We start from the raw sequence: 20,129 nt of genomic DNA, 5'->3' as shown, positions 1-20,129 counted from the left end.
ATAAAAAAAGAAGAGCATGGAATGGGTTGCCTGAGCTAGCCAGGAAAACCAGTGACTTGGCAGAATTTAAGTCATTGGTTAATATGCATGACTAAATGCATGACGCGTAGGACGTAATCATCTTCTTTTTTGAAGTAACGTCTGTATTATATAAGATAAGATAAGATAAGATAAGATAAAGATGGTTTAGTCCTCTAGCCAAACTTTTTTTTCTATGCACAAAAATAGAAATGTCAAACTCGTGTTTTCCAAGTGAATGGGGAAGGGGCAGATAATTTCATATTGTTTTTTTTTTAACCTAACATTCATTAGTTATTATGGAACAAACAAATACGGCGTTGTTAGCCTTATTGTACAGGTAACTGAGTTCTTTATCAAAAATTTAAGTTTATTGATATCACATAAGCTTTGCTTATATTTTAACGTTAATCTCATATAGATTTCATCTTGATTTAGAAATAGATCAAGAATTTTCTAGATCTAGACTAGATCTTAAGAGTTCTAAATAAGAAGTCTAGATTTAGATTTAGTTGTAGATGTTTATATAATGAAAGTGCCAATAACAAATTACCCAATTAAACGATGCCCGCTGGCCTTATGGGTAGCATCGTTTGTTCAAGCTGCTGACTGTGTCAGAATCACAGGCTACATGTATGGTATGAGCTAAAAACTAATATTTTTTTTAAATTATTTTTTTTAATGTTATTGTAAGTTGGTCAATGGAGATATTGTATTCTTATAAAATGTATTTTTTAAAATGTTTTTTTTTTTTTTTGTTTTGTTTTGGGAATTGTTTCTCCTTCTTTCTTTGTGCTCAACTTTTCATTAAAATCTGACTTTTGAAGTTTTTTTTTGTGTTTCTGGCCATTGGAGAACGAGCGTTGTTCCTAGGAAAATGCTATGAAATGCTGGAAAATGTAGGTCAGAGGTCAGACAAAACAACAGTCTATTTATAGACGTGACATGCTTATAGTTTTGTGTAAACAAATTTGGTTTACCATCGATACTTTGGTAAACAAAGCTAATGATCTGGCGAGTAGGATTTGTTACCGAAATAGAATCGGACAGGTGTGCTATGGGAGGTTGATATTGTTAAATAAAAGAGAGAAAGAAAAGAGAGAGGAAGAAAGAGAGTGAGTGAAGTAGAGAGAAAGAGAGCGAGAGATAAAGAGAGAAAGAGAGATTAAAAAGATAGAAAGAGAAAGGTAACGAGAGAGAGAAAGAAAAAGAGAGAAAGTAGAAGTTAAACTGTGACAAGGAACGAGTTCAATCCCCCAGTCTGTATATTACTATAAATATATATATTAACAAGAAGACACTTCAATATAAAATAGTACCATCTTTTACAAGTAGAACCTAATCTTGTCATAACACTAAATTTGTAAGGACTTACTATAATTAGGTGTACGATTTCTTAAGATTCTTAAGATTAATAGACGTCTAACTTTCAATGTTCCCAGATGTTATATAACAACAGCATCACTTTTATCCCTGGACACCGACGAGTTCTTATTTTAAACGAACCACTCATATTCCAAATAGCCTCAGAAACCAAGCAACGAAAGAATTAACTTCGGATCAGTGTAGATGTACACAAAGTGGGCGCAAGCGCAGTGAGCCCCCTTTACGCCATGTTTGTTACGCCTATGGGTGTGGGGAGACCAAGGCTTGAGAGATTCGGGAGGGAAGGATGGAGAGAAACAGAGCCAGAAAAAGAAAGAAAAAGAAAGCCTCCATTAAGTTCTCATTTTAACCAAATTATTCTCATTACAAACGTTTACTTCATATTGACCACATATTGACTGCTAGGCAGCAGACGATGCAGAATATCATAGCACTAACCTATATAAGCTAGAAAAAACAAACTCTGTTTAGTTTACAAAACAAAAAATTCATTCGTGTGTATTGTAACCATGGTAACAGCTCTTTATAGTCGAAAATTAAAAAGAAAAGGAAAACAAAATGCTTATAGATACATTGTTAAACACATATTTTGTAGTGACACACTCGTTAGACCTTCTAGAGACACGTTTGTTAGAGACACACAACATTTAGTGAACACCTATAAAATACACAATTACTAAAAGATACACATGCTAGACAAATACCCTATAGAGACAGATTATCTAAGACACACTTTTTGATACACATTGTTAGACTTTTCTAGAGACTAACACTTGCTACAGACATATTTTCTAGAGACACACTTTTTAGAAGACAACATTTCTAGAGACACACTCGTTAGACACTTTCAATAGACACACTCGTTAGACACACTTTCTAGAAGCCCACCTGTCAGATAGACATGTACCAGAGACAAGCTTATTTGATATAGATACGTATGAAAGACCTTCTTGTTAAACACAGACCTGCTAGACAAGTTTGCAAGAAATTGCTATTGACGGTCGTTGACGTGTAGTACCAAACTGTTGTTAAACACATAAACCACTGTTTTCGTAACATATCTTAACGAATAATACTTGAATAACATCCTTGAGAATAATATGAAATATAACTTTTATTATAATATAGACAAAATCAAGTTGATATGAGATAAAACCAATGTACTAGACTTTAATAATAATATTTTTTTTACAAAATCTAACTCACTATATAATAAGACAACCTTTTTGTCTCGCGTTCTTGTTCGTCTGTCCTAACTAAAACCAATAACGACAATGTCACCTATCTTGCATCATTCACAACCATTCACTAACCTCTTCCCACCGTCACCATAGAAACAAACACACACACACGTCTTAACATACATGCACTTGCATATATACCATTATTCTTCTATTGTTATTCTTTAATGGTTAACTACTTTTTCCCCCCTTTAAACCGCCTAAACTATTGTGTTCAATAATGATGATGGGTGCTTCTTTCGCAATCTTAAATCGTTGATAACACTTTACGAAACCTACTCTATATAAACCCTGCCTCTACACTGTTTAGACTTAGCTCGGCATTGAATGCCTCTATACTGTTTAGACTTAGCTCGGCATTGAATGCCTCTATACTGTTTAGACTTAGCTCGGCATTGAATGCCTCTACACTGTTTAGACTTAGCTCGGCATTGAATGCCTCTACACTGTTTAGACTTAGCTCGGCATTGAATGCCTCTACACTGTTTAGACTTAGCTCGGCATTGAATGCCTCTACACTGTTTAGACTTAGCTCGGCATTGAATGCCTCTACACTGTTTAGACTTAGCTCGGCATTGAATGCCTCTACACTGTTTAGACTTAGTTCGGCATTGAATGCCTCTACACTGTTTAGACTTAGCTCGGCATTGAATGCCTCTACACTGTTTAGACTTAGCTCGGCATTGAATGCCTCTACACTGTTTAGACTTAGCTCGGCATTGAATGCCTCTACACTGTTTAGACTTAGCTCGGCATTGAATGCCTCTACACTGTTTAGACTTAGCTCGGCATTGAATGCCTCTACACTGTTTAGACTTAGCTCGGCATTGAATGCCTCTACACTGTTTAGACTTAGCTCGGCATTGAATGCCTCTACACTGTTTAGACTTAGCTCGGCATTGAATGCCTCTACACTGTTTAGACTTAGCTCGGCATTGAATGCCTCTACACTGTTTAGACTTAGCTGGGCGGTTGATGAAAAAATGTGGTGGTTAAGATACCGTTTAAAAAATTCTTGGCGTGGGAAGGGGGGGGGACATGTTAAAGAACGTAAAAGACATTAGCATACGCTTAGCTAATCGATGTATTGATTTAATTGGGGCGTATAGGGGATGTGTACAAATAGGAATCATTCGCGATCAATGAGATGACTATCATTACAGAGTGTCACCTTGAGGTGAGTATCTTTACTGAATGTCACCTAGCTGGGTTTTTTTGAATCACCTTCAAATTGTATGAAATATTAATGCAGGTTTACTTAATTTGACCACTACAATCGTGACTGATTCATGGTTGCATTGTTTCGTTAATGCCAAGCTGGTGTGTTAGAAGCGATGTGTGTAGCGGACGTCTCACACACAGACAAGTTTAGAACCACTGGAGATAGAATGTTAATGTCACGGTTCAAATATTTATTGCGCCCAGGGAAAGAAAGAATTGAATTAGTGATAAAAGCTTTTCTATAATAAGATAATTTAAAGAACCAAAGAAATGGGTTGATGCTTTAGTGTCTCTAGTTTCGAGACTTATAAAAATTAGCAGCAGTTTGAGTATTTGACATGGTGTATGCGTGTTATGTTAAGACGTACAGTGTGATTTGTTGTTGTAATGTTTGTGTGGTTAAAGCGTGTTTGTGTGTATGTATTTACGTATCATGTAGTGTAAGTAAATGCATGTGTGTTTTTGTGCGAGTGTAGTGCTCGCATCTATTTTATGTGTTTGTAGAGTGTTGTGTGCGTTTGTGTAGTGATTGCATGTGTGTGCTTGTGTAGCATCTGAAAGTGTGTGTTTGTGTAGTGTGTGCATATGTTGTGTGATAGATACTTCATGTGTCTTACAATCAAAACTACATTTGTCTCACAAAGATATGATATCACTAAAATCTTACAATGACTTACACATCAACATAATCTTACAATGACTTTGACATGACCTTGGTCCCACTGAAACGATCTACTCTCCACATCTTTTTTTCTTTTGTTATTTTCTCCATAATTTATAAAGTTCTTTTAATGGCCATTGTTGCTAGGAGCTTAGCTTCAGCATTGCGGAAGTTCCACTGCAACCAGAACCAATCTAAATAGCTCTAGGACATTTGTGCTGGCGACTTTAATTATTTCCTTTACGTAAAGAACTGTATTTAAAACAAAAAGTAACATTCAAAGAATTAGGTCACGCATTAGTGCTCCAGTACGTACTATGTGGTCACGTTGTATTATCTGATACTAAAATCATGCAGTTACTTTAAGAGACTCAGGAATCAAAACGGATTATAATAATAATGATTTTAGTTTATGTAGTGCTGTTAACAAACATTATAGACTCACAGCAGTATGAGAACATTAAATACCACAGTTAACCATTGAAAACTTATCTAAATACATTTTATACAGGTAAGTCTTAATGTTCCTCTTGAATGTAGTGAAGTATGAGCTTTATTAGTCAGCTCAATAGAGACATGAGTTCAAAACCTTTATTCCGTCAATAAAAAAGCCCGTAAGCCGTACATTTTGAGGGGGAAAAACTCGGCTCTCAAAGAAACATAAGCAGAGATCAGTTCATGAAGGTACAATACATTTCAGTTTTTATAAATGCACGGAAAGTGTGGACACCTTGTAAAGTGTGGCTACCTTGTAAGGTGTGGCTACCTTGTAAGGTGTGGCTACCTTGTAAGGTGTGGCCACATTGTAAGGTGTGGCTACCTTGTAAGGTGTGGCTACCTTATAAAGTGTGTCTACCTTTGTAAGGTGTGGCCACCCTATAAAGTGTGGCCACCTTGTAAGGTGTGACTACATTGTAAGGTGTGGCTACCTTGTAAAGTGTGGCTACCTTGTAAAGTGTAATGTGTAAAGATTCTTGTACTCACAGGGAGGCCAAAAAGTGTACACAAGAAAGCAGTAGCAGAATCGCGTCTCGTTCTGCGCACAACTATCTGTGCAGCGCTGAATTCGATGCCGCTCAGCGACCTTGTCATCATGTATAGCCACCAGCGCCCAGCACTACATTTCAGAAGTCAAGGCGGGAGAATAGGATGTCACAGCTAGCTTGTATGTTTATAATTGGGTGGTTGCCTTTCTTTCTTAAGAAGAGTTTAATTTCTCTTGTTAAGATGTATCCCTTAAAGCGTGTTAAAGTAACAAAATCTCCCTTTGACCTGCATATTAAAACTCTTCTACGCTCAATTGTAACATTGTACAATCCGTAATGCCCATAGCTCAGTTTGAAAGTAAAGTAATTAAAGTCAATGAACCCTTTGAGACCTTCAGATCTAGACGGGCATACGATGTAAAGGTCGTCTGGTTCCATGGCCGACGCTAATCGAGAGTGTCATGTGGCCAGCACAATGACCAAGCTAAAGTCAGGCACCCATAAGAGTTGGATTGACTCAGGCGCGTCCTAAAAATCCCGAAATTAAAAAATCACAGTCTTCACCGATATTCATACCCGGGACCTTACGGCCCGTGACACAAAGCCCCCTCAGTTTGAGAACAACTTAATTAATCATACGCCAAGTTGCTACTTTAGTAAAAAAAAAAAAAATCCTAACTCTCGTCTGCGCTAAAAAAAATCTTAAATTAAAAAATCAATCAATTTTGTTGACAACTCGCATCTGACCTTGCTTACCAAGCCATCAAGGTTGTTACCACCTTTAAATATTTTATTATTTTTTTTCCTCCAGATGTTCGTAAGAAATAGTTTTTAGTTGACTTTTAATGAAAGTATTTAAAATAGTCTCAACTTGTGAGTTGATTCAAACGTAAGAATACTCAATCTGGACAAAATGAATAATTACTTGTGGCGAATATTTGATGCTAAATGTGACATTTTACTTCTCTGTAACAAACATGTTCAAATAGAAAGATTGGGTAATTTAGACATGGTCGTAACACTGAAGTAACCTCCCTTTACTTTATACCTCAGCTTGTTACTGGGGGAGTGGTCTCGGTTTTAATAAAGCCAACGATCACGTGACATGTGTAAGAAGGTATGTTTCAATGGGAGACAAACATGAGCTTACAACAGTGAACTTACATGGAACTAATATTGGACAAACGTTGAATTAGCATTGAACACATTTAGAACAGTGAATGTAAGAAAGAGATAATATTGAATACGTTTGAACTATCATTGAATCAATATTGAAATAATTCTTTAAAGGTAGTAAAAAAATGGAATCGTAAATATTGAGAATAACGAAACGAGAACAAAAAAGAAAACTAAAACAAAATAAAAAATTAAAACAAGACAAAATAATACAATAAGTGTTGTTCTATGTTCCTAATCTCAACTAGAATTAATTTATACTTTGTTTCCTTTCTATGAAAACGCATTTTTTTTCTCACGATTATCTATTTAGATATATATATATATATATATATAAAAGAAAAGGCCGCCAGCTGATACTACCTACTCATTGTAGACTACACATGTACCAATCGGTACGTGGAAACTAAAATTAAAAGAAATTGGCCTAATTAAAGAAGGAGAAAAATATATTTAAAAAATAGCGAGGTTAATGAAACGCACAATAGAAATTAAAAAAAAATGTTTACATTAAACCCAAACTTTCCATCTGGACGTCGGTCAATGGCGGCATGAAGGGTTTTAAATCCGCCACCATCGAGATGATAGTCTAGATCTCAAACCACACTACCAGGCAGTGTGGCCTTTACGTATGTGACAGGAGTTCATCCTTCATTATTTCAGCCCACATAAACGAGCAATATGCAACCACTATCAATATAGTCTTCACAAGATCAGATTTTATAGGAGAGGAGAGACGTGGGCGAAAGTTGTGCGCTGGTGGGAAGGGGCGGTGGAGAGGGGGGAAGATAAAGGACATCAGTCAAGGGGGCGACACTCACGACTTTAAAAACAAAAATACAGTTACCGCCCCTGTTCCCCCGCGTCCCTCGCCGTCGCTAAATATCTCTGCGACCATGCATCAAGCAAAATGAAACTTAAAAAGAATGGCAAGGGAAAAAGAGGAGAAACTCAGGCAGAAGTAGAAGAAATGAGTCGTACTTACGTCATGCGCGTGCCGGGAGAGTAAGAGACTGATTTAAGTGCTGATTCGTAGGACGTCCGTGTGGTAGGTCCGCGCAGACTATTGCTGTTTTTCCCTTCCCGTGTGACTGGAGAGTTACTTCGAAAAACTTTATGCATAGATTTCTAGAGTGAGGTTATATTTTGGCGTTTAGTTCGAAATATAATATTCCACAAATATTTCTTCTATCTTCTTTTTGGTATAAAGGTAAGAAGGATTTTTTTCTTTCGATATTTTGTTACAAAAATACAAGAAAAATACAAGATCTATTACATACACACAATTTCAACAATTAACACAAAATATATTTTTGAAATCAATTCCTACTATGTAAATTTAATACTGGTCTATAATTTATCATTCAATTTTTAAAATATCTCTATTCAAGTCATTAATTCATGGAAAGTGGAGGGTGGAACCTGGACACAGATCTCAAAAACGGCTCTAACGATTTTCCGAGAAATTTAACACTTGATGTATATCACTGCGAAAAGAATGACTAGCTCGTTGGCCGCACGAGAAAAACTCTAGTTTTGACCGTTATAATTTTCAAGTAAAAAAAAGAAATTTATATTTGGCTAGAGAACTAGACCTATGTCTAGATCCAACATTGGTTTTGAAAGGACTACCGCGATCTTGAAAAGACTATCGCTTTCAGAAATTTTCAAATGTGAAGTATTGTGATTCAAAAGTTTCACAAATAAATGTTTAGAAAAATTGTGCGTATCGTCTTCTTAGGCTAGATTTAAAGGCCTATCATGGAATAGTATAAAGTGTAGTCTTTTTTTTTTTAAGAGTATATTCTTCTGTTTTTCTTGTTTGTATAATTTTTATAAAATATTGTAATGAGTTTTGCACAATTAAGTTCTTCGATCAATTGTCCAGCTCATTTCAAATTAAGGGGCGGGGTGTGTCTACTTATGTATTCAGCTCATTGGACTAGTCCTGGTAATCACAACTAATTCCCATAAAGGGTCAATAAAGCAGTCTTACTCTTAGTCTTGCTCTTAGTCTTAGTCTTAATACAAAGAACACAAAAGTCAAGTGCAGGAATACCCGCTATGAGTCTAGAACAAGTACAAGTTTACCTCCCCTTTCACACCATGCAGTTTGGGGTCAGATGATGCAAAGCAGTAAAAGCTGCCTGGTCATGCGGTATGCGCCCTGGGCTGTCGTTCGGACTTCTCGATGGCCCTGAGTTCATACCCTGCCTGCTGCCATCCCCCGTCGACCTGCGGGAGGTTTGGACTAGGAAGTAATTTCTCTTCCACTCTGATGGAACATCCGAAACATGTCAAACATTTTACAACAAAGCTCTTTGGATTCCGGAGGGTTAGGGATCCTGAATCCTGGTAAGGCTGTTTTTTTTATTAATTTCGGAATCTTTAGGGCGCCTCTAATGGGTACCTCACATTAGTTGTATAATAGTAAAGGTAGTTGGTCGTTGTCCACATGACACCCTAGTTAACCATAGGCCACAGAAACACAATTCTTATAGTAATTAATTAGGTGTTTTAACATAATCGTAGGTGAATCAGATTGCAATGCTACATTTTCAATGCTGATTGCTTCATTTGTTGATGTTTTGTTTTTTAAAATCAGAATTAGAAAATTATCTTAATTTCACACATTATCTTGTTTTTTTTTCTTTTAAATATTCTTTTAATTAGTATATTATATACCTTAATGATTAAATGCATGGCGCATAAGACGTCATCTTTTTTTAAAGTAACGTCTGTATTTTATAAGATAAGATACGGTAGCATTTTCGTCACGCTTTTTTTCCAGAAGACTCAATCTTCAGATGTAGACACGATATCTTGTTATTATTATTATTATTATTAGTTGTAGTAGTAATCTTAATATTATTAAATTTTATTCGTTTTGGTTCCAACACTATTCTGTTGCTCAATGCATATATATATCTTTAAAAAACTAGAGACTTTATTAACAACAATAAAAGAAAATTTAAATGCAGTATTTTTGTTGGCGTAGTATTGTGTTAGATGAAATGCGTTCCAAGTTGGCTAATTATGAGAGCCAAATGATGGAGCGGGAAAAGTTATTATTATTCTATCCGTTTTTTTTCCTTCCATTCAACGATGATGAATGAGTTCAGAATGAAGCTACAGTTTAAAAAAAAAAGATTAAACAAATCAGGAGAGTGAGTTTATTTGTAACAGTGCCAAAGTGTGTATTGTGGAGTGTGTATTGTGGAGTGTGTATTGTGGAGTGTGTATTGTGGAGTGTGTATTGTGGAGTGTGTATTGTGGAGTGTGTATTGTGGAGTGTGTATTGTGGAGTGTGTATTGTGGAGTGTGTATTGTGGAGTGTGTATTGTGGAGTGTGTATTGTGGAGTGTGTAATGTGGAGTGTGTATTGTGGAGTGTGTATTGTGGAGTGTGTAATGTGGAGTGTGTATTGTGGAGTGTTTATTGTGGAGTGTGTATTGTGGAGTGTGTATTGTGGAGTGTGTAATGTGGAGTGTGTATTGTGGAGTGTGTATTGTGGAGTGTGTATTGTGGAGTGTGTATTGTGGAGTGTGTAATGTGGAGTGTGTATTGTGGAGTGTGTAGAATATTATGAGGGCAAGTGTTTTAGGCTTTTTAAGTTAAGATGATGATGACCCTAGAATCTCCATATTTTACCACCTTCCTTTCACGTCAGGCTTAGGGCCATGAGTGGTCACTTCTGTTCGTTACCCACATAGGCCAACTATTTAAGAGGTACCAATTTCTTTTATGAGAAAAAAATGAAAATGATGAAAGGGTCAATGGTTCTTGCTCGGGTCAGGCCTGTCCGTCAGTTCGTTATATTTAACTCGTCAGTCTCACTTCAACTTCGGTACTCAGTGCTGCCTGTATATATGCCACAGTCATGTTGTTTTTTTCCGCTTAAATCTAATTTGGAGTTTTATTGTATAAGCAATAAAGTTAGTAAGGCTTTTTTATGAAAGTACATGACTGAGCATGCTATTGGTTTAATAGTATCCTTGCCTTCATCAAAAAGTCAGTCATTTATAGTTGGCAGATGCGTGGTTGAATCGCGAAACATTAAAAGGGCTGGGTTTTGAATCCTGATATAGAAAAGAAAATTATTTATTCGCGATTTGACTCCCACATTCAATCCAGAGCGCAATGACCTATACCTATACCTATATATACACACTTATAAGGATCGATATCCGTTCTGCAAAGTGTTACAAAAAAATATTTTAGTTTCATTTTTTTTTTCAGAGGAAAAGCCAAAATAATAAACAACCAACAAAAATTGAAATGTCGTAATGTCTTCTCCTACTCAGTGTTCCTCCTCCCCCCACCCACCCCCCAGTTTCACGATGTTGTCTTGTTAAAATGTGTCAAAGATGGCCGACTAAGTCAGCAGACGACTCTAAGAGCTTGTACATTTTTAAACACTTCACATTAAGTGCGAGCAGTTGTGGCTTGTTTTGTACTTTACTGCCCAGTGCTTTCGTCTTGTTTCTCCAGTGTTTAATAAATGCCTCCATTCCTTTGTATTTTTACAAAAGAGAGAGAGAGAGAGAGAACGTCTTTAAACAGCAGTATCTATAAAACAGCAAAAGTTACAAAGGAAAGTAATATAACTGATGTTTTTAAATATTATTCTACAGTATTAAAGAATGTGTAACATACAAACAAACAAATAAGGCTTGTCTTCGAGTCCATAGATTAGTGAGGAATGCAGTATTTCCCGTCTCTGCGCAGCCCTAGCTGTGATCTACATATTTAGCCACTCCCAGGCAAGCATAACCATTGTCCGCAGGTGGTCGATTAAGATTTTCTTTTCGCCGTGTGCGTCTGTCCTCGGCAGCGGATTTTTTTTTTTTTTTTTTGTATTTCAGCCGGAAATCCATCAGAGGCAGGTGATTTGTGTTTTTTGAGTTTATAAATTGCTGTTTCAACTCCTCAAATGTCGGTGGGTCGTCGAGCTCTTCTCTCATCAGTCAGCGATCCAGGGCTCACCAAGCGTACCTCACTGAGGGCAGCTATGTCCACATCTAGCCGAGGCAACTCTAATGCCACCAGTGCAGACTTCCATTGAGGGCATTCACTGTTGTTGCTGTCCTGCAGTGTGCGGACATCCCAGCAGGCGACTTTGAGAGGTATCCATTTTATCCACTCGGCTCCATAGCTTTGGTCGGCAGCCAGTCTAGGAGACGGTAACTCCGATATAACACCTACGGCTTATCTGTGGTTCACAGCCGTCTCAGACTTCTGTGCTACTGTGAACTGCATTTAGTTTAAAAGCGTGGTAATGGTCTGCGCGAGCCAATTATCACTTTCAAAAATATTCTGAGCAGGCTGGAGGCAATGCAGTAATTATCCCACAAATGACTAGATCTATTAACATAAAATAAAATAGTTTCACGTGAAAGAGAAATATTAATGTCAATTTCCATCAACAATAGTAGCATGTAATTTGTTTGTTTGTTTTTAAAATGTATTATTCTTGTACATCTGCCGCTACCAAATTTTGACAAAACTGACTGCAGACCAGAATATCCGTTTAGAGGGTGGCTAATGGGCTAATGGGCCTATAGCCATTCTCTAGATTCCAGCAGTCTCTCCAGTTCATTAGTTCGCCATTATAAGGTTATGAAATTATATAATAGTTTCTGTCATAAATAGAAAATGGATGTCTTGAAAAGAAAAAACTAAATCCCTCAGACAAGCTCTGGACAGACACCCTGATGTGGTGACTATGTTGGTATATAATATTGTAAACACCACGTGAGAGAATCTTGGGTGTAAGATTTAAGGAATTCTAGGTTTATTTATTATTAATTCATTGGTTCAGTGGTTGGGACAGAGTGACAGCGCTTAGAGTTTTTTTTATTGTTGTCAGAGGCCTGAGTTATGGAGCCTAGTCGTACAATATAAGTAATATAGAAGTCAGTTTTCATAATTATGCATATATTTACTAGTTAACATTTAATGCGTTGTTTACAACTACAGTTATTCCTGTTTACTTTTATTAAAGTTATATTTTGTTGTTAATTCAACTCTGGCGTCACTTTGAGTTATTGAAAGAAGTATGTTGTGTGTCAAGTATAATCCAAGTAGGGAGCTCACAACATCTGGGATAGAGCGTTATGCGAGTATATTTCCATAGGAAGGGCTAGAAGCTTCCCAGGCCTGTTAAACCAAAAGTATGGGACTCGCAGAGGCGTAGTTAGAAGTTAGGGGGAACCACACGCAGAGAGATGCAAAAAAAAATAATTATTGTAGATATTTTAGTTAAGTAATACATTCTAAGATTATTTGTATTATATTATTATTAAATACTTTATATTTAAAGGCCTATATTTCTATGTGATGCTCATGAAAACGGGCGGATGGCGGGGGCGCCAATAAAGTAACTTACCCCGGGCTCACGTTTTACTCACAAGGGCCTCTGTGGACAAGCATAAGGAATAAATGACTCTTTTCTTCTATTTCAATGACTCAAAAAAACAAATTGAGCCTGAACTTAGCGACGCAAGAACGAAACAGAAACTGCAACTAAAATGATTTGTACAATTCTTAGATGAGAATGACTTTGAAACATCAGCATCTTACGACAGTTAAATAATGAGGACTTCTTATATTTCTTCTTCTTCTTCATCGTTTTCATTGTTATGTTGGAGTGTTCATATGACTAGACCAATACATGAGATGAACTGCGCAGTGGTTTCCAAATCAGGGAGCTCTCCATATAGTTTTCTTTCTATTGGTGTGATTTGGGGCCAATGTCTTATACGGGCCTCTTGGTAAAGAGAGCAGTTTTGGAGGACGTGGTCGGCACTTCTTACATGAATGTAGCATTCTTCTTGCTAGAAATGTATTAGCAAATAAAATGTAGCCTTAAAAGTTTTTTTTTTTGATATAAGAAAAACTAAAAACACTAAAAATAATGATTTAGGTTAAGTGAACGCTTTGAGATATATGATGCTTTAGGGAGCCAGCGTTCCATTTAACCCTCAACATTTCTCTGAAGTTTTCTAGACCTCTCCGAATTTCTGTGAAGTTTTCTAGACCTATCCGATTTTCTCTGAAGTTTTCTAGACCTATCCGATTTTCTCTGAAGTTTTCTAGACCTATCCGATTTTCTCTGAAGTTTTCTAGACCTATCCGATTTTCTCTGAAGTTTTCTAGATCTATCCAATTTTCTCTGAAGTTTTCTAGACCTATCCGATTTTCTCTGAAGTTTTCGGAAGTTCTCTCAAAATATCAACATTTTTTCCATATTCTCAATGAGATGCTTCACGTATAGTCCTATTAAGCTTCAAAATTCTTTGAAATTCTGTGACATTCTCCAAAATTCTTTCAAGACAACTGTCACGTAGATCAAGCAGCGGCGTAGTGAGAAAGCTAAAAGCAAAAGATTGCGCTAAACAAAAAACAATCGGTAAAAATATCTGCAATCTGACAAATTTATTAATTTTAGTCTACTGTTTAATTACATGATTGATCCAAACTAATTGACACAATAACGCTCAATAGAAGTGTTATACTTTTTAAAGTATTTTTAGGGGGGGGGGGTTGTTACACGATTTAATGCTCACAAACAGGCGTCTCAGATATTCAATACACATTGATTTGTTTTTATAAAAACAAAACACAAACATGCCGAGTGTTGAGCCTTTCGCCATTTCACAAAGAGTACACAAGATGCGAACTATCATTCAACTACTAGATATTCTTCTAACTAATAGAACATCAATCTTCATCATCATTAGCCCTGTGCAAGACGATTTCTTTTTGTTTCAAACAAATGTCGACTACTAACAAATGACTAGACTGAACCAAAACAAACCATTTCTTGTTTCCTCTGTTAAAGTTCTTACTAACTGAATAATCAGTTTAACAGGTCAAAGTGAACTGTGGGATTCATTTCACGCAGACCAGCCTGACATAATTACCCAACAACTCTGGAGTTGGGAGCTCAGCTCTCCAGGGAAAGGGAAGCAGGAAGGTTTGGAGATTCATTTTTCACATTGTTACGAGCTACCACCACCGCCCCCTTCCCTTTTTATCTTTGATTTTACTGTTTACGTTTGACTTGCAATGTCCTTTTATCTGTAGTTGTAGGACTGCCTCCATAATAGTGCTGTAAACATTGATTCATTAGAGGACATCTTAGCAACATCGAAATTTGACCGTCTGGACAGTTAAGTGAAACCGGAAGTTTACTTGCTTAAGACATTGTACGTTTCAATTAAAGTCGAATCCGCCATGTTGTTCTTGTTGTTTGTGTTACTGTTGCTAAGGAGGAATAAAAGGCTTTGCACAATTAATTTTACGTTGCTTTATATTAATACATACATTAATGTTTATAGTTTAAACTGTGATTGTACGTATAGCGATAGGCTTCAAGGACATTTTTAAATTTTTTTTTCCATCATATAGGATAATTCTAACAACTATTTTTTACACCATAGAGGCCATGGAAATCCCTCCCCCGCAGTGGGAGGGGGGGGGCGGCGTTTAGTGACTTATTTTTTGCTTTGATCTTGTTTATTTTAGGTGAGATTTAAATACTAAACCATCACTTGTCCCAGCGCAGCCAAGGGGGGTTTGAGTTTAAACCCCATACCAGGGGCTTTTACAGTTGAATCCCTTTCTTCTCTAATACAAAACCAAAGAAAAATAATAACGCAAACGACAATCCCCGAATTCCAAGAGTAGAGCTAAGGAAGATTTTAATTTTAAAATCCTCTCCGAAATTAAGGATAAAACCCCTCTTCAATTTATGACTATCCAATTTTCAGTCACCAGATTCTATGAGCTTAGCCAACAGGGGTTTTATGTTTAAAGTCTAAAACCCCTCTAGAGTTTTAAGGTAGAAAACCTCTCTCTTCAATATTATTCTAAAGCAAACTTCAGTCTATAAGCGTAATAAGGGGGTTTTGAATAAAAAAAAAAAGTTCTAGAGATTTTTTTTAGTTTTACCTCCCCCCCCCCCCCCAACAGATGATTTTGACGATAAAACTTCCCTTTTCGATATAAAATCTAATGCTAACTACAGTCACCTAATTCCAAGAGCGTGGCCAAGAGAGGTTACAAATTTCTACCAGTGGCTTGGCTCCATCAAAAAAGTGTAGCGAATTATCATCTGCCGAAATTGAAAAAGACTAAATGTGGCTCAACAAAGATGGCTAAGACGGATTTTTAGGATTTAGTTATAGAGATCGGGTCTCAATCAAGGAAATCCTTTGCCGAACTGGGAGTGGATCCCTTAGTATGGTTGTGGCAGAGTGTCACATGAGGTTTGCGGGACATGTATTCCGACAAAATGAATTACGCATAATAAGAGTTGCGATGACATTGAGGCCATTACGAGGAAATCGAAAACAGGGACATCCTAGTACAACTTCACGCCACACTTTCATAGAGGTCCTCAGAGCAGGTGGGAAGAGGCTTCAGACATTGCCAGTGACAGATTTTTGTGGAAGCAGCTTGCCGCACAATGAGACAAACGGCACGGGAGGATCTAAGTCAGTAAGAAAAGCACATTAGGATTTTTGAGATAAAACTTTTTATAGCAGGATAATGCACTGTAGATACCTCAGAATATTCATTTTGTTAGCTTTCTATACCGGAAATAGTGCTTTGGTGGCGGTGCCCCTCCCCAAGCCCCGCTGGGGGAGTTTACAGCGCTCCCCCAGACCCACTTGCTGGTAAAGTCTACAATTTTTCCACTTACTCTAGGAAGAACTCATTCTAGGGTACAATAAACGTCTTCCGAAAGAATGAAGGATCAGAATATAATAAAGATTAATTAAGTGCGCTCGCGCACACACACCACACACAAACACACACACACACACACACATATATATATATATATATATATATATATATATATATATATATATATATATATATATATATATATATATTGGCCGGAAGGGGAAAAAATCCCCCCCCCCGAAAAACATCCTGGCTACGCCCGTGATAGAGGCTACTTATAAAATCTCTTTTTACATTATTTATTATTACAGCTATTGTTATATTTTAGACGCTAATTTTAAATTATGCAGAACAGCTGTTTCTACATATATAATAATAAAAAGGCTTTTCTTCGAGTCAGAGATTTTGAGGAATGAAGAATTTTCCGTGGCTACGTAGCCCCAGTTGCAACCTACAGGGCCGGCTTTAGGGCACTGCAACCTATGCGGCCGCAGAGGGCCCCGCACTTTCATAGGCCTTTGCGCTAACACTAGTCGTAAAATATTAAATTAAACCATTTTAACTTAACACGGTTTCCGCTGCCTCCTGATTTTCCAGAAGCTCCTGGAAATCTCCTGAAATTATGAAAACTCATAAAAATGTCCTAAAAAATAGACAAAATCGTCATTTTCGGATGCAATTCAATTTGGAAAATGCCAATCTTACTCGCGATTAAAAAAAAAACGGCAATGTCAGCTTTCATTTAATAAAAAAAATAAGGCGAATTTCAACCGAAACAAGTTCTAATATTTTATTTAATGTAAAAGTCAGTGGCGTGTAAATACAGATCTAAATGTATTACGATCTCTTAAAATAATCTAAAGCGACATATTGCTAGTCGATAGTAAATCTAAAAGGCAGATCTGAATGTTTATCGGCTTACTGTAGATGGCTCGTAATTTAATTTGACCCCGATTTTGTACTTAGTAAAGTATGAACAAAATGCAAAGACGTATTAATTTTCAAAAAAAAATCTTAATTTTCACTCATTATCCTTAATCAGACTAGGCCCCGCGCAATTCGTTTTGCATAGGGCCCGCAATCTGTAGGACCGGCCCTGGCAACCTATATATTTTGCCATACCAGCACATTATATTATATTATATTGTGTATATTAATTTAAACAGCCATTTTTACATTGAACGCCAACCTCGGAAAGATAAATTTTACATCGTAGATTCATTGTGGTGCTATTTTGTCAATAACTTTATTATTATTATTATGTTAGAAATTAACGAGTAGTCATTCTCTGGCGCTGCCAGGGTCGAGTTTCGCTAAAGAAAAACAAAATTCATCGTAGTCCCTTTAACAGTTTCCACTGAGGAATTTTCTGGTGATGTGGCAGGTCTGCAGCAGTACCGCCCTCTGACAGGCAACGAAGATGTTCCTAGGAATGTTAAGGGCCTTGAAGGTGTCTGTGAGGTCAGTTGTTATTATCCCCTCGGTTGATATAGCAATGGGGTATATTGTTATTTTGGACAATTTCCATAGACGCTTAATCTCCAAGACTAGGTTCCCATATTTTTTTTGTTTTTCTATCTCAGTTTTTCTTAAATTATGAGACAGTGGTACGGCGATATCGATAATGGTAGCGGTTTTTTCTTTTTTATCGATGAACAGCAGATCCGGGCGATTGAAATCTACCGTTATTATTATTATTATTATTATTATGTGAAAAACGAACTGATTTTAATTCTCTGGCCCTACCAGAGTCGAGCTTCGTTAGAGACAAACAAAATTCATTGTAGTCCTTTAAACAGTGTTTTCTGAGACATTTTCTGGTATTAAGGCAGATCTGCTGCAGTACCGGGTAAGTGCAACAAGACTGCCCAATAAAAAGGTATATTCTTATTTTTTAACATTTCCACTCCACATCAATCTCCAAACTCAAGTTCTCATATATTCTGTGTTTTGCTATTTCGGTTTTCTTTTTATAATGGGATAGTGATACTGCGACGTCAATAATTGTAGCGGTTTGTCTTTCATTATTTTTATTAATTAGTTAATATTACTTTAACTCTTTGGCGAAAGTCTCACAAACTCACTCTTTTTCTTCCGCATATATCTTCTTAGCCGTGTGTTCCCAATCTGATCCCAAACCTTGCCTTCCTCTGTCTGGATTATTCATCAGACTCGCTAACATTGTCACTCGTACATGTACCAGGTAAATGATAAAGACAAGATCGACAATAACATATAAAAGGAACCACTCAAAAGAAACGGGCTGCAAATTTCTCATCTTGATATTTCCCATAGATTGCCCAGGAGACGGTTATCTATAATGTCCGGTTTTTTGTATTTCCACAGAGCTGCGTTAGACAAGGGAGATAAATAATCTATCATCGAAATAATGTCACACTCTCAGAATTGGGAGAACAGAAATTTTTCAACAAAAATGTTACAAGTTTTACCCCCCTCCCTCCCTCACCCCCGCTTGAAACCCCTTGAAAAACATTTGCATATATATATATATATATATATATGTATGTATGTATGAAGGTATATATGTATGTATGTATGTGTGCATGTATGTATGTATTTATGTATGTATGTATGTATGTATGTATGTGTATGTATGTATGTATGTATGTATGTATGTATGTATGTATGTATGTATGTATGTGTGTGTGTTATGTAGATATGTATATAGCATGTATGTAAGTATTTGCGTATGTGTGTTTGTGTATGTATGTATATATCATATATGTATCATGTATATATATATAGCTATGTATGCAAGTATTTATGTGCATGTATGTTTGCATGTGTATATGTGTATGTATGTTTGTATCTATGTATGCATGTAGGTATGTATGTATGTATGTAAAAAAAAAAAAAAAAAAGAACTCACCGATGCTCCAGTGGCCGTTATACGAATGCAGACTTCTGGCCGAAGCAGACTACAGATGTGATGAGTCAAAACTCCCGGTCAAAGAAACACTTGACAATACTCCAACTCGACTTCACATCCACTGAGCCATAGACACAAAGAAAGAGAAAACAATCCTCAATCTCACAATCCAGAACTCAAAAACTAATGTGCCTTAACACACTAACACACAAACACTCAGGTCATTGAAGTTGTTCTTTTAGAAATAAAAATCCCTTTTTCTCGCATGTGGAAAAAATGGTTAAAAAAAAAGGGGGGGGGGGTCAGGTTTACAACGGTATGTATGTATGTAAATTTTATGTATGTATGTATTTATGTAAACATTTATGTATGTATTTATGTATGTATGTATGTATGTAGGTATTGTAGTAACCTAGTGTAACACTACAAGATGACATGTCTTGATCCTAGGCTTTATTGAACAAGAATGACTAAACAGTTCACAATAACACAGTACACACACACACAAGCTGACCTGGACACCAAGACATTTTGATACACAAGAACAGATCAGTTCAGAACACACAACAAGAACATAAATACACAAGATGTATGTATGTATGTAAACATTTATGTATGTATTTATATGACAAAATCCTTGAAACTCATTCAGTTCGTTTTCAGTATGTAGATCGCTTAATGAAAGACTAAAATAATGTTATGATTTCCCGTCATGGGATGAATTGGAATCTGATAACTTGGGGGCTTAAAAAGTACGCGTCTCTTCTCTGTCACTAGATCTGTCTCTTCTGTATAGTATAGACACTAAGCTGTGTTGTTCATGCCACTGAGTTTATTTGTTATTTTTGGCATAG

General features: G+C 36.5%; 1 protein-coding gene across 1 annotated transcript in view; it reads left to right on the top strand.

The window, feature by feature from the left end:
* The first annotated feature begins 7,489 nt into the window (after positions 1 to 7,489).
* Positions 7,490 to 20,129, top strand: part of LOC106056720 (thyrotropin-releasing hormone receptor-like) — a 111,647-nt gene continuing 99,007 nt past the window's right edge. The window contains exon 1 of the mRNA XM_056016068.1: positions 7,490 to 7,899. The gene's annotated coding sequence lies outside the window, so the exon portion shown is untranslated. The remainder of the gene's footprint in view (positions 7,900 to 20,129) is intronic.

This window comes from Biomphalaria glabrata, chromosome 17 (assembly GCF_947242115.1).
Source record: "Biomphalaria glabrata chromosome 17, xgBioGlab47.1, whole genome shotgun sequence".
Taxonomy (NCBI): Eukaryota; Metazoa; Mollusca; class Gastropoda; family Planorbidae; genus Biomphalaria; species Biomphalaria glabrata.
Note: the sequence above shows the minus strand (reverse complement) of the source record. Positions and strands in the feature narration are given on the sequence as shown.